The 13362-nt window shown below is 53.2% G+C and overlaps 1 protein-coding gene across 1 annotated transcript in view; it reads right to left on the bottom strand.

The window, feature by feature from the left end:
- CASZ1 (castor zinc finger 1) overlaps positions 1 to 9889 on the bottom strand; it is a 148685-nt gene extending 138796 nt beyond the window's left edge. Inside the window, exon 1 of the mRNA XM_058719107.1 lies at positions 9732 to 9889. The gene's annotated coding sequence lies outside the window, so the exon portion shown is untranslated. The remainder of the gene's footprint in view (positions 1 to 9731) is intronic.
- Between the last annotated feature and the right edge of the window lie 3473 nt (positions 9890 to 13362).

The raw sequence follows: 13362 nt of genomic DNA, 5'->3' as shown, positions 1-13362 counted from the left end.
GTGCCAGGCTGGTTCTAAGCACAAGCCTCAGCTCGTCTAATCCTCACATCAACCCCATGAGGCAGCCAATGTTATATCCCCACTTTACGGATAAGAAAACCGAGGCACAGGCTAGTTAAGTAACTAACGTAAGGACGTGACTTTGATCCCCAGCTAACTAATTCCAGAATGCATAATCTACAATCTATGCAGCTCCTCAGTGAATCCATGGCTCAAAACAGTTAAGTACACCCCACATCCTGAAAGGGGTCCCCCGTACCGTCTGAAAAGCAACTGCCCCCCACTAATTCAGTCCCCAGCTCCCAGTAATGAGAACCAAAGCACAATGTGATGTAAAAACGCAACCCCAGCACCACCCTTACACACACGCGGTGTTCAGGCCCACGGCTCTCGGGAATGACTGATACCATATTATATGAAACTGGCTCATCTGACACAGAGGGCACGCTGTACGTGACTCTGTGACCAAGATCAATTCTCCATGACATTTCATGATTTCAAAGAACCTTCAGAGCTGCTAGGCCAGCCGACCAGCAGGGCGACCCCGTGAGGGAAGTAGGGTCAGAGGCCATTTGATAAGAGAGCAAACTGAGGCTCAGAGAGGTCCAATGACTTGCCCAAGACCACACAGCGGTTTAGTGCAGAGCCGGAACGGGAACGCCGTCTCCTGACCCCTATAACCAGACCTCAGCGGAGCTCCAGACCACCCAAGTCTCACCCTGTCCCCTCCTGCCAGACCAAAGATGCTGGGCTTGGCCCATGGTCGCCCCCCCCCCTCAGGAATCAGATTTCCCTGAAATTCCCAAAGGAGCCTCTGGGCCTAGTGGGCCCGGAAATGGCCCTCACATCGCGAGCTGCACAGCTGAGCTCCCCAGGGGCGAGGGGGGCGGGCGGAGCGGGAGACGCTGGCACAGCCCCCGTGGGTACTCTGCCAGCAATTAGTGCTGGGGAAGAGTGCCAGCCTGGCAGAGCCGATTCCCCCACCCCTTCTTCTCATCACACACACACACACACGCACACGCACACGCACACGCACACACGCTTACCCACCCCAAGACCAGCAGAGAGGCAGCGCGGCTTCCTTTCGGTAAATCTCATCAGCAAGGCACACAGGGCAGGCGATTTGGTCATTACCGCTTTTAAACAACAGAAAAGCAGCATCCACACGCCATTAACCCGTCCTGCTCTCCCTCCGGGTTTCACACCGGCTCAGTCACCAGCCTTCATCTCCAACTCCCACGCACCCCTTTTTGCATGCTCCCCAGAAGTTGCTTTCCAAAAGAAACACCGAGTTAAAACACACACATACACACCTGACTATGGTAAGTCAAACCTGAATTGTACCTCCTGCCCCTCCTCTGTCTCCAGAGAAAATCACCCACGGTTTGGACACGACCTTGGCTAAGACCATTCCTCAAATACCCTAGGAATCCTCCAGAATGCCCCTCCGGATGAGGAGAAGGCTGCCTTTGTCCTGTAGAGGGACATCTACCTGAGCAGGTATGGCTCTTTAGAGGGGAATCTGGGTGTGGGCCCCAGTCCACCTGCACGGGGCGGGGAGCTGTGTCACAGTCTGACCTGGCTCTGCTCCCCCAGTACCGAGGTAGGCAGGGATGGGAACGGACAGAACAGATTTTGCCTCCTCACTTGCCTTCCCCCCACAACGGTCCTGGAGAATTGGAAAGAAGCCCACCAGAGCAAGGGACTCTAGAGGGTCCTTAGCTGGGTTTATAAGATCTGCTGAAACCCCTCAAAGAATAAGTAGTATTTATGCTTATGAGACCTTTTTTTATTAAGAGGATTCTCAAAGGGGGCACACGAACTCAAAAGAGGAAGGAGCAGAGACCCCCCCCCCCCCACCATGGGCTCAGCAGTATCTCCTGCCCAACTGTCCCTCTCAAGTGGCCCTGCCCAGCTGCCTCCCTGGCCCCCCCCTCCTGGGCCTCCCCTTGCCTGGCCTGGAAGCTGGTCACTGGGAGCGCTGGCCCCGGGAGCTGTGCCATGATCCTGTGCCAAGGCCCACTCACCCTCCTGCCGGCCTGCCAGGGCTGCCCGCAGGCCCGGCAGAGGACAGGCCCGGCAGAGGCCACCAGCGGGGAGGAGAGAGGAAGCCAGCGGCTGCTCGTCTTGAAAAACCTCAAAGATCCTCTAAGCCACCTAGTGTCCGGAGCTGAGCTCTGGCCGCCGCTCTGTCCCTCCGGCTTACCAGAGCGGACAATGCGGGGGAGCCCAAGGGAGCGGGACAAGCCATCCACCCCCCAGACCTTCTCCAGGAACCTGAGGCCAGGGTAGAGGGCGGTTGGGGGGCGGACAGGAGCTGAGCCTGCCGGGGAGACGGTGCCCAGGAGGGAGCAAAGGCCCTGTGGCACCTGCTCCCCGTTACAACCCAAGGCAGGGCCGACCCAAGGCAGATGCTTCCCTTATCCCAGCTAGTCACCCTCTCCTGGAGATCCCAGTGTCATCTCAGACAACCGTCTGGTCTGGGCTTCTATGGGCACCCCCCCACCCCCGCCACCCCAGCCTCCAGGTCTCCTGCAGAGCCTCCCAAACCCTTGGCCTGCCACTCCCCCAGGACTACATGCCCCCCCTTCTCTGCTCTCTCTTTTCTCTGTGTCCTCAAGACTCCTCTCACCTTGAGAAGTGTTAGGATTACCCAGCATTTACACTCAATGCTCTCTCTTCTTTATTCCTTAAGGCTTATTAAGAATGATAATGAGTTTCGAAGGAGCCACACGTCTCTCTCTCTCTCTCTCTCTCTCTCTCTCTCTTCTCTATCCTTCCCTCTCTCTCCCCACCCCCCTCCTTGGCTCTCTTTCTCTACGTGTCTTTTCCACCAAAGACACACAGGACAAATCCAGACCAAAAGAAAAAAAAAAAAATTCCAACAATATGGAACAAGGGCACTTGAGGATTTATATTCAATAAACCCCTCTCTCTTCTTCCCTCTCCCTAGTTGTTCTCAATTATTCAGATTAAAAAAAAAACTCCCCCTTCTCTTCCCCACCCTCCAGACCACCCCTCACTCTGCTGGACTTTGAGCAGGGAGAACTGTAGAAGGGGCCCAGCTTGCCCACACAACCTCGTTAACGTGCAGGCTCTTAAACGGTTGATTAATTTTTGCAGAATTTATGACAGGCGTTAGCTACCCCCCCCACCCCCAACCCACACGGTGGCCTCAGCACCACAGCAACTTAACTTGGTGAACTTGAGTCGGGGGCAGAGATGGGGCACCCCCCCCCCCCATCCCCAGTGGCTTCCTGCATCTGGAACCACGGGCAGCCCAGCGACAGATTGAAGACACACAGATGCCAAAGGCCAGGCAGGAGACAGACCCGCTCGAGGCACGGCATCGACACCCACAGGGGAGATCACCAGGCGGCCAGAAGCCATGGTTAACTTTTCGCTGTTCGGGACTTTTTAATTCCCAAATAAGGAAGCCATTAGAAAATAGGCAACAAGCAAACGAGCCCGCCAGCCTCCACGAATGCCCAAGTTCGCGCCCACCAAACCACTCCATGCATCCCAGCAGAGGGACCGCCTGATCAGTCTGCCGGGCTGCCCTTCAGAGAAGGGGAAGAACAGATCCTAATGAAATTACAGTTTTTAAAATGTCTATAAATTAAATCTCTCTCTCTCTCTCTCTCTCTGAATCTCCCCTTGAGCTCCCTCCTTTACAAGGCTTGTTTGCCTCTCCTCGGTTCGCTCTGCTCATGTCTGTTTTTCTGATATAGACATCAAGAGGTTACGGGCTCAATTACCACTCCGCTAGAGTCTCAGCACCAGACTCGCCTGGCCTTCTCTTCTCCTCTTCAGAAATCAGATACCAAAGAAATCTCTCTTCTGCTTTATATTTTTATTTTTAATGCCAAAAGCCTAAAGATTCATTCAGTTGACTCACAGCCTTTTTTAACTTACTTCAAATGGAGGGGTGGGGGGGGGGGGAGAATATCCTTCTTCATTGTGTCCGAGTATAAATATAATAGAAATGCTTTTCTCTTTATCTCATTCCCCTTTTTTAAGGACACACACAAAACCTTAGGAATACGTGGAATTTCAAAAGGATGGAGAACAGAGTATAAGTGTGCTTAATTAATGCCTGCCTGTTGGGGGGGGGGCAAAAGAGAGTATCAGTTGGACATCTAGTATCTTTCTAAAGTTAAGGAATGACATCCTAAGACTTCTTATTAGCAAAAAGTCCATTTGAAAAGGGAGGAACATAAATGGTGATTTAAAAAAAAAAAAAAAGGAAAACATTTCTTACACCTTCCCCAACACTGTCACTTAATACAGAAGGGAGATACGCTGGCTCTATAATTTTACATCCTCACAGAGCCATCCCCTCCAAAAATAAGTGAAAAAAAAAATCCAGGTCATCGTCAATCATCACAGCGGATTCCTGAGAAGCAGAAATCAGCTTTAGGTTGTACGGCTAAGGGAAAAAACAACCCCTTTGCTATAATTCTGGAAATATTAAACCAGAGGGGATTCCAAAAGGTACTTTTCCAGGAAAAAACACTTGAGACAAAGGCTGGAGAAAGCTGAAGCTCAAGGTGAATCAAAAAAGAAAAACTTTGTCTTTCCAATTAACTAGACTGGGAAAAAGAAGGGGGGGGGACACACATTACTACCAACTCATTAATTCTTTCCTGTAAACAATTTAATTAAATTCTGCTAAATACAGGAGAAATACTCATTTTGGAGTGCTTCCCCCCTACCTCCAAAGCAAATTCCTTCAGGTTACTCCCCCCCATGCCAACACTTCGCCTTCCGCACAACCTTCAAATGGATTTCCAACTGCACTGCTCACGGCTGCCAGAATGACAGCCTCATATGTCTGAAAGCTGACACTTCAGCTTTTAAAAGAAATGGGGGAAAATAAGCTGTTGACTTCTTGGTTAAAGTATTTTCTTGTTCTAACTCATGTTCTTATGTCACTGGGCTAAAAAAAAAAAAGAGAGAGAGAGAGAGAGAGAAGAGAGAAGAGAGAGATATGACTTTCCTTGAATGATCTGTTTAACCTAAGCCAGAGGAAAAAAAAGAAAGTCATTAATTACTTATGTGAGCTATTGCTTCAGAAAGACAATAAACCTGCCCGGTCGCCATGGATATGACATATTTGCTCTGAAAACAACACAATAATTAGCAAAGGGGAAAGATACAAGGAGAATATGCAAACTCCTGAGTTTAAAGCCACAGTGTGCTCTTTTCTCCCGTAAGCCTGTTCTGTTTGCAATCCAAATCAAACAAATTTTTAAAATATAGCAAAGGGGGAAATAGCAAGAATGGCTCCTCTCTCCTCTGAGCTGAGAAGCAACAACCACTCCACCCCCTTCCAAAAGAAAATAATGTAAAAGAGAACCAGAATGGCATGAGAGGGGGGAAAAAGTCAAGCATAGCCTCTGTTTTATTTCCTATAGCAGGGGTGGAGTCTGAGGTTTGTTTTTTCTTCTCTCTCTCTCTCTCTCTCTTTTTTTTTTTTTTTAAGTGTGCTCTTATTTAGTTTTGGATCTTCTGGCCAGATATAAATTTATTTATGAAAGCCAAATGCCCTGTGTGTGGCTCACCCCTCCCCAAAGTAAATGGAAATGGGAAGGGGTGGAGGTGGGGGATTCTACTTGCAAAAGCCAAACAGTATACTCAGAAAGCATCAGCTCTAGAGAGGGACATCCACTCCCCCCACCTCCAAGAAAATGGAACCCAGGCCTTACTTTAAAATTAAAAATGCATTAAATGGTTTTACCTACAACTTAGTCCCAGAGGATCATTAGGAAATGCAATCGCTTTGTATCATATCTGTCAGCGTGATAAATATCTGAGTTCAGAGTAGGTTTGCAATTTTTCAGAGTGTCACAAACCAAGATAATTTTTTTTCTGCCTTACTTTCTTAATTCACTGTACCCTCCTCCCCACCCCCCAAAGTCTACAGAAAAATACCTGAGGAGGGGAGGAGAAAAAGAGAAAAAGTTGATATGCTCTCATACACAAGACAGAGGTTACTGATATTCCCCCCAAAAGTGGAGAAATTAGGACTGCAAAATATTTGGGTATTAAAAAAATTTTTTTTAAGTACTCCATTAAGTTTGAGTAAAAACTTTCCCCCTCTTCCCAGAGGCTAATTTTCCAAAAACAGATGGTCAGGATCTAAAAGAGAAGCAAATATACCTCAACCCCCACAGGCAGAGAAATCTAACTTTGAACTTCTTTTTAAATTAAAAAGGGGGGGGGGCAGATAAACTATTAATAAGTATGAAAAATTAGCTGAGCTACAAGTTTTGTTTTTCTCACTAAAAAAATTCTTTAAACACAGGGGAACAGATATAAAGGAGAGGTTTACATTTGACTTTCTATTTTTTTTAACAATAGTTGTTTGTGTGTGTGTGTGTGTTTTTAGATTGGACTCTTTGATCTTGAAAGAATTTTGCTCTTATAAGATGGGGAAGGGGGGGCGGTGAAATGATCTGTTTTAAATGATGATGCAACTTAGGCATCAAAGCCTTCGCTCTCTTCTAGCCATAATAAGCTGTACTTGCCACAAAGCGCGAGTCTCCCGGCTCTTCTCCTTCGTAAGAAGGAAATAAAAAGCACTGAGACTCAGGGAAAGACTCGAAGTGTCTGCAAGGTGCAAAGTCTAAAAACAAAAATCAAAAAGAGAGGGGGAAAGAGAGAGAGAGAGAGAGAGAGAGAGAGGCACTGCCCCTTTAAACGTTTTAGTGCATATGGAGTTTGATTTCTGAAAGAGATCAGTTTAACATCTCCATAGAAACCAGCAACAGATTATCATCAACAGAATAAATAACTAGTCTAATAAATTAAACAGGAGGCATAAGATCGCTGGAAACCTGATTACTGAAGTTCAACAATATTCCCCATAAACTCTCGTTAACCGCCTCCAAGGTGGCTAACAAGATGGGGGCGGGGGGCAATCTCTCTAGCTCGCGGGATTCCGGAGAGAGAGACGGTGGCGGCCGCCGGGAAGGGAAAAGTTCCCCACCCTGCCCTGCAGAGGGTCTGAGAGCTCCAGTGAGGAGCAGACCACAAAGCCGAAGTTTAGGAAGTGGGAAAGCCACTGGCGTCGGGGGAGGCAGCGCGAGTCGCCGGAGATGGCCCGGGACGCACCTCCTGGCCGCCTGCGAGGCGCAAACCCGGAGCTTTGCGCTCGGGCGCCGAACGGCCCAGCGCCCCCTCTGGGCACGTGGAGCGCAGCCCGGGCGCAGCCCCCGGGGACCAACTACCCCCCTCACCACGCCCGGCGCAGCTGCTCCTGCTCAGCCCGGACAGCTCCCTTTAGGACGGCGACGTGTGTGTGGTGTTCGTGTGTGTGTGTGTGTGTGTGTGTGTGTGTGTGCGCGCGCGCGCCGCGGGGTGGGGGGGGGGGGGGGCACCGATTTACCCGGCGATCTGTTTTCCAGTCCCCTCGCGCGCTCTTACGCGCGCTTGTACCGGCTTAGAGACGTCCTAAATTTCCCAACTTTGCTCCGTGACTACCCCGGCCTTTCTCCCCTCGCCGCCCCCATCTCTTTGAGTCTACCGGGTGTTGGCGGGACAACCACACAGTCTGGAGGTCGTGCCCCCAGACTCCGCCGGGACAGCGACGAACAACCCCCCTCGATCCAGCTGGGTTTGGGGGAGCTCCAGGCTTGTTGGAGGGGTGTTTTCGCTGCTTCCCTGGTGGACAAATCATACGCACCCGCACACGCACCCGCACCCTCCCCAGCGTGACTGGAAGGAGGTCCTCGCCGCACCCAGGGCCCGCTTCTCAAGCTGAGGCTGGGTCCGGAAGAACTTGTGGAGAGGGAGAAGCAGCCCCCTGCCTCCCTCGGCACTCTTCTCCGCCCCCAACTTCGGACCTGGGTCGGGAACGACTTGGAAGAAGAATCTGCGCCCACCCCCTAGAGAAAAATCTATTATTATTATTATCTTAATCTACGCCCCCAAAGTGTCCCTCCCGCTGTGATTGACGGCGCATACACCTGTTCCCCTCACCGAGAAGCTCCCAACGCTGGGGACAGACATTCGCCCAAATGCTCCGCAGAGACCCAGCGCCGCTCGCCACCCTTGCCCGCCAGCCCCCGCCCGCCGCCCCAGCGCGCCCCTTGCCCGCACCTTGCCACCCGAGCGGCCGCCCCCTCCCCTCCCAGGCCCGGCTCCCCGGCCCGCCCGCTCCCGGCCGCGCTGGCTTCGGAAAGAGAGAAAGAACAGAAAGCAAAACTTCCTGGCGGCCGACGGCCATCAGCTGCACATTCTGCAAATGCCACCGAGTAAAAATAAACCGGCCGCCGCTCCGCCCGGCCGGCTCACCCCGGGCGCACGACTCGGCCCCCTGCCCCGGGAGCTCCCCGACAGTCTGTCCGACCCGATATACCCCATTCCCGCGCGCCCCCTGGAGCCCCGCTTCGCGACACTCCTCTGCCAGCCACCACGCGCTCCTTTGCCCTGAAGGTCGACCCCAAGTGACCGGGTGGTCCGGCCCTCTCCCCTTTGGTGCCCTCCTGCTCCCCTAACGAGCTACTCTTCTCTGTCCTCCAACTCGTGCCTCTTTCAGCCGTGCGTCCCTAGATTTAGGGTTTTCTTTTCCCCAACTGCTAAGCCCCGAGGTCACCCTCAGCCCACCCTGGGGGCACAGACCCCGCCAGACCCTCGCCCACCGCGGCCAAGCCCCCTGGGAGCGCACCGCTCCACCCGCCTGCCGGCCCGCCAGCCCAAAGTCCCACATCCCCGGGCGCAACTTCTCTCCCGGCGCACACAACAACCGCGGCAAGTCCCCGGAACTTTTCCCCGGACCCAGGCGGCCGCCGGCGGACAGCCGCATGGCCCTAAGCCGGTGCCCCGGCTCCCTGTGCCCAGCACTGCCAGTCCTGCGCCCGGGGACGCTGGGGTGGGGGTGGGGGGAGTGAGGAGCGCCACTTGCCGCGCCCGAAGCAGCGCACTTGAGACAAACTTCCCAGGCACAAATGAAAAAGGGGGCGCCGCTCCCCCCAGCCAAGCAACCCATTGCCTTCGTTTTCCCACCCGGAGGCACCCCTTGGCACCCCGCGCCTAAGTGAACACTGCCTACCTCTGCCGGTAACACCTACACCCTGGTATTGGGGCACAAGAGTCGGCTGGAGGGGCTCCCCACCCACCCCTTCCCCTGGGCAAAGTCTTGCAAAGTCACCCCAGGCACCCCTCACCCCTGCCTCCTTCTCTGCCCTGGCGAGCGCACGAACCCCTGCAGCCGGGGGGGGGGGGGGGGTGGAACGCAGGGGGAAGGAGTGATTACCCGGTACTGGCGAGCACCTGCCCCCCCCCGCCCCGAGCCTGCAGCGCGGGGGACGCCCCCACCCTATTTGTAAAGTCCTGCACTCACGCCTGGCACCTCCCCCTCTTCTCCCCTACCCCGCCGCCCCCTCAGCTGGAGTAAGTGACCCCCAGGAGCAGCAGCCCTCCCCTCCCCCGGAGCCGCGCGCTGGGCATTCCCCTGGCCGCGGCGGGCGACGCGCCGCCCCGCGCCCGGATGCCAGCCCTCCGTGCCCCCTGCCTCCCGCACTGCCGGAGTTGGGTGGCAGCCGCCGCGCGCAGGCAGGCTGGCTGGCTGGCTCGCTCGCTCGCTCGCCCGCTCCCTGCTGCAAGCGGCAGCCTCGGGGGTGGGGGGCTGCACCGGGACAGGGGGCGAGGCGGGGAAGCACCCCGGGAGGCCCCCGGAGCTGAGGGGCGTGGGGGAGCCGCGGCGGAGGGAGCGCCGAGTCTCTTACCTGCACTTGGGGCGGCTTTGGGTGACTTTCCAAGTCCGGGGGAAAAATGTGTGTGTGTTTGGGATGGAGCGCCGCGGGCGCGCATGCGCTGCCCAAAGTTGCCGGATCCCGGATTTTTCGCTCCCAGTCTCCGCTCTCGCCCGCTGTGATTATGGAATTCTCCGCGGCCGAGCGGGCGAGTGGGTGGCATGCAAAACCCGGGCCGGATCGCAGGGCCGGGCTCCGCTCCACCCTCACACCCCCAGACCTTCCCCTCCCTGTTTCTTCCCACCCACCGCCCGGGCTGAGCTCGGCTTGTGAGCGCAGCTAGACGCGGCCTGCGGAGGAGCATCTGAGCGCACGGCTCTCTTTTGCGGCTGGAGAAGCTTTCTACCCGCACCGCCCCCCCACCCCCAACCCAGTTGAGTGGAGCTGAGGCTGGGGGACAAGAGAGGAGGGACAGGAGTGGGTTGCTTTCACCTGTTCCGATCCCCCGAGAGCCAGTCTTGCTTCCCACTTTCCCACTGAAGAACTAGCTCTTTTCTACAAGTTGGAATGTTAGAATTGCCGAACCCAAAGGAACGTGATGTTCTCACTGTTTGATATCTGCTTTGCACTCATTCTTTGCAAGGGAGTTCTTCATTCAGCCCATTGTGCAGGAAATAAATCCTTAAGTGAGCAAGATAGACCATGAAGAATGAACTTGACTGGGAGTGGGGGGGGGGGTGCGGTGAAGGTAATGAACATTAAAACAAATGAATAATATTTCAGAGAGTGAAAGGACCCATGAAGAAAATAAAGCAAGGAAATAGGATAATGTGTTTGGGGAGAGCTAATTTGCCTCTCTCAGGTGACAGGAGGGCCTCTTTGAGGGGAGGAGACCTTCCTATTCCACCAGAGAAGCCACCCCCTTTTCTCCCTTTGCCCCTGCTGCCCATCTCCCAGTTGGTGTGAGGTGGCCATACTGGGCTGAGCTTGGAGGTCAGCTACAGTCCTGGCCCCATGGTCCTGCCTTTCTCCATCAGGCCACCCCTGTCCGATGAGGCAGTGAGTCATTGTACCTGTTTTTTCTTCTTAACAACAGCATGATGGAAATAACGTCAGACGTGAAAGAAATGGATAAACACTCAGACTGAGAGAGAAGTGAAAAATTGACCACAATAGTAAACGAAATAGCTAAATGATTTGTCGAATAAATGAATACAAATTCAAAGTATGACCCACAGTTTGGAGACGTGTTCAACAGAATGCATTAAACTAAGAGGAAATACCGCAGGCTGGTAAATGTTATTGCAGGCTGGTAGGTAGACTTTGGGGCCTAATCTGCAAGGTTTCGGCAAAGCTTCTCAGGACTGGAAGTAACCAGAAGCCCTGGATGGTAATTACCCAAGACAGATATCTGCTGGGATGCGTTCCATGCCCTGCTTTAAGCTTGAAATTAATTGGTTAATGGATAGAGACTAGGGACTCCATGGTCCTCTGGCCCTGAGTGGCCAGGATTGGCCCTGTCCCCTAATAAAGCCTCCAGATTTGGGAGAGAAGGCCCAAACATCCCCATATCCTTAGTTGCTGAGTGATCTCGACTTCTTTTAAATTGGCTGAGAAAAAAAACAAAAAACAAAAAAAAAAAAACCTTAAAAATAGACCTTGTCTCCTTACCACCTAGAATGGGTCTGAGAATCCCATGTTTGGGATTAGTCCACACCAGAAGGCCAGATTTAGGAGTGAGACACACTTCTCAGGTTCATTTCGTCTTCTCCCCTCTTTACCCCCGTAATTAATAGGAAGCAGCAACACCTTGACAGTTCCCGTGGACCACTGACCCATTGCCACCCCACACCATCAAATCAGTCCTCAGTTCCAGGAACTGGCTGCTGGCCTGCCTCGCCTAAGACCCTTGTGCCTGGTGACTCAGCAGAGCACACAGCCCCAAAGAGCTCAAGCCCTATCCTGCCACTGTGCAGAAGGAGAAACTGAGGCACAGTGAGGGTAGTGACCTGAGAAGTGGCGAGGCAGGTTTTCTCGCTACTGATTCGAGGCTAATTCCACTCCTGGGGCCGTATAAAGAAGTGGGTGACAGCTTGTGTTTGGTGGTCAGACCCCAGTCACTCCCCAGCAAGGTGATCTTGGTAAGGCATTTTGACCCCTCTGCGCCTCAGTTTCCTCAACAGTAAAATGGGGATAATAAAAACGTACTACTGCCTGGGCTTGTTGAGAGGCGAAAATGAGTTAATGCAGGAAAAGTGCCTGAGCCAAGCTAGTGATCGATAAATGCCAGTAATTGTCATTGCTCCTTGGGACATCCAGTGCTCCTTCCACTTCTCATTTCTTCCTGCCCTCTCTCCCTTCTTTGCCTCTGTCCTTTCTTCCTCCAGAATGCACTGGAGGAGTCCTGCTCGCTCGCTCGCGTTCATTCGGCAGGCTTCTGTGGAGCCCCAGCGAAAAGTGAGCAGGTCCTTCCCAGGGAAGACAGGTGAACCAGCCAGGCCCTGCCTCTGAGGAGCTGCCGAGAAACTCACTGGTTTTCTCCTTCTCGCTTTCTCACTAGAAGGTTCACCCCTCCCAACAGCCACCTCTCAAGCCACAAACTTTTATTAAGACATTTATTCTTCCCTCCGTGTTTTTTTCTCAGATACTTTGCAATTCTCCCATCCTCCAGGGAGTCTTTCTACCTCCTCTGAAGGAACCTCATCTGGGGAGGGAGGAGCTGGAAACTGGCAAGGGAGGGAGGAGGACCCCTCCTCCAACTCAGAAAAAGCGATTTTTCTTTTTTAAAACAAAGCAAGGGGCTGAGAGAGAACGCCACACCCGAAAAGTAGCCCCTGATCTCTCAAGCTGTCTCTGGGTGCTTCATTCCCCACCCCTCAAGCCCTTTGCAGAGACAGATCACATGCTTTGTTCCTCATCTGCTTCTTTTAGCATTTTCTGAGCTTTCCCTAAAATAAAATACCCTGGCCCCTGTCAGTCCCATTACCCTGACACACCAGCTTCTGGAAAATGCTAAGCTTGTCCCTACCTCAGGGCCTTTGCACTGGTTCCCTCTGCCTGGATGGCCCTTTGTTGTGCTTGCTTCCTTGGCATCACTCAGATCTCTGCTCATATGTCATCTCCTCAGGGAGGCTTTCTCCCTAAAGTAGTTCTCCAGCTTTCTCTCTCACTTTTACCCTGTTGGAGTGATTACACCGATTTTGCTTATTCATTTGTTTTCGTATTTCCTGTCCAGTTGCCCCTGCTAGAATGGGAGCTCTTTGGAGACAGGGACTTTGTTCTGTGTCCCTCGAACAGTGCCTGGCACATAGTAGGCCTTCACTCTCTGTGAGGCAGGCACTGAATCAAGAGAAGCCTACATGGTCCCTGTCCTTGAGGGGCCTGTGCTTTAGGAAGATAACTACAAAGTTCCCAGGACAAAGTATGGGGGAAAGAGGAGGGGCTGGTACAACCCAGGAGCTGCCAGGAGTTGCCTGGTTGACACAGGGGCTTTGCAGAATTCCCCACTCCCTGGCATTAGGCCAGGGGTCGGCAGTGGGGAAATAGATAGTTCTGGCAAACTATGCCCCAACTATGGCCCTTCGTAGGCAGGAGGGGAAGGACGCTCGGCTAAGGCCCCTGTTGAGGTCATCCATCTGGCCCCCTGCCTCCACTGAGAGCCTCT

This window comes from Neofelis nebulosa, chromosome 2, assembly GCF_028018385.1.
Source record: "Neofelis nebulosa isolate mNeoNeb1 chromosome 2, mNeoNeb1.pri, whole genome shotgun sequence".
NCBI lineage: Eukaryota > Metazoa > Chordata > Mammalia > Carnivora > Felidae > Neofelis > Neofelis nebulosa.
Note: the sequence above shows the minus strand (reverse complement) of the source record. Positions and strands in the feature narration are given on the sequence as shown.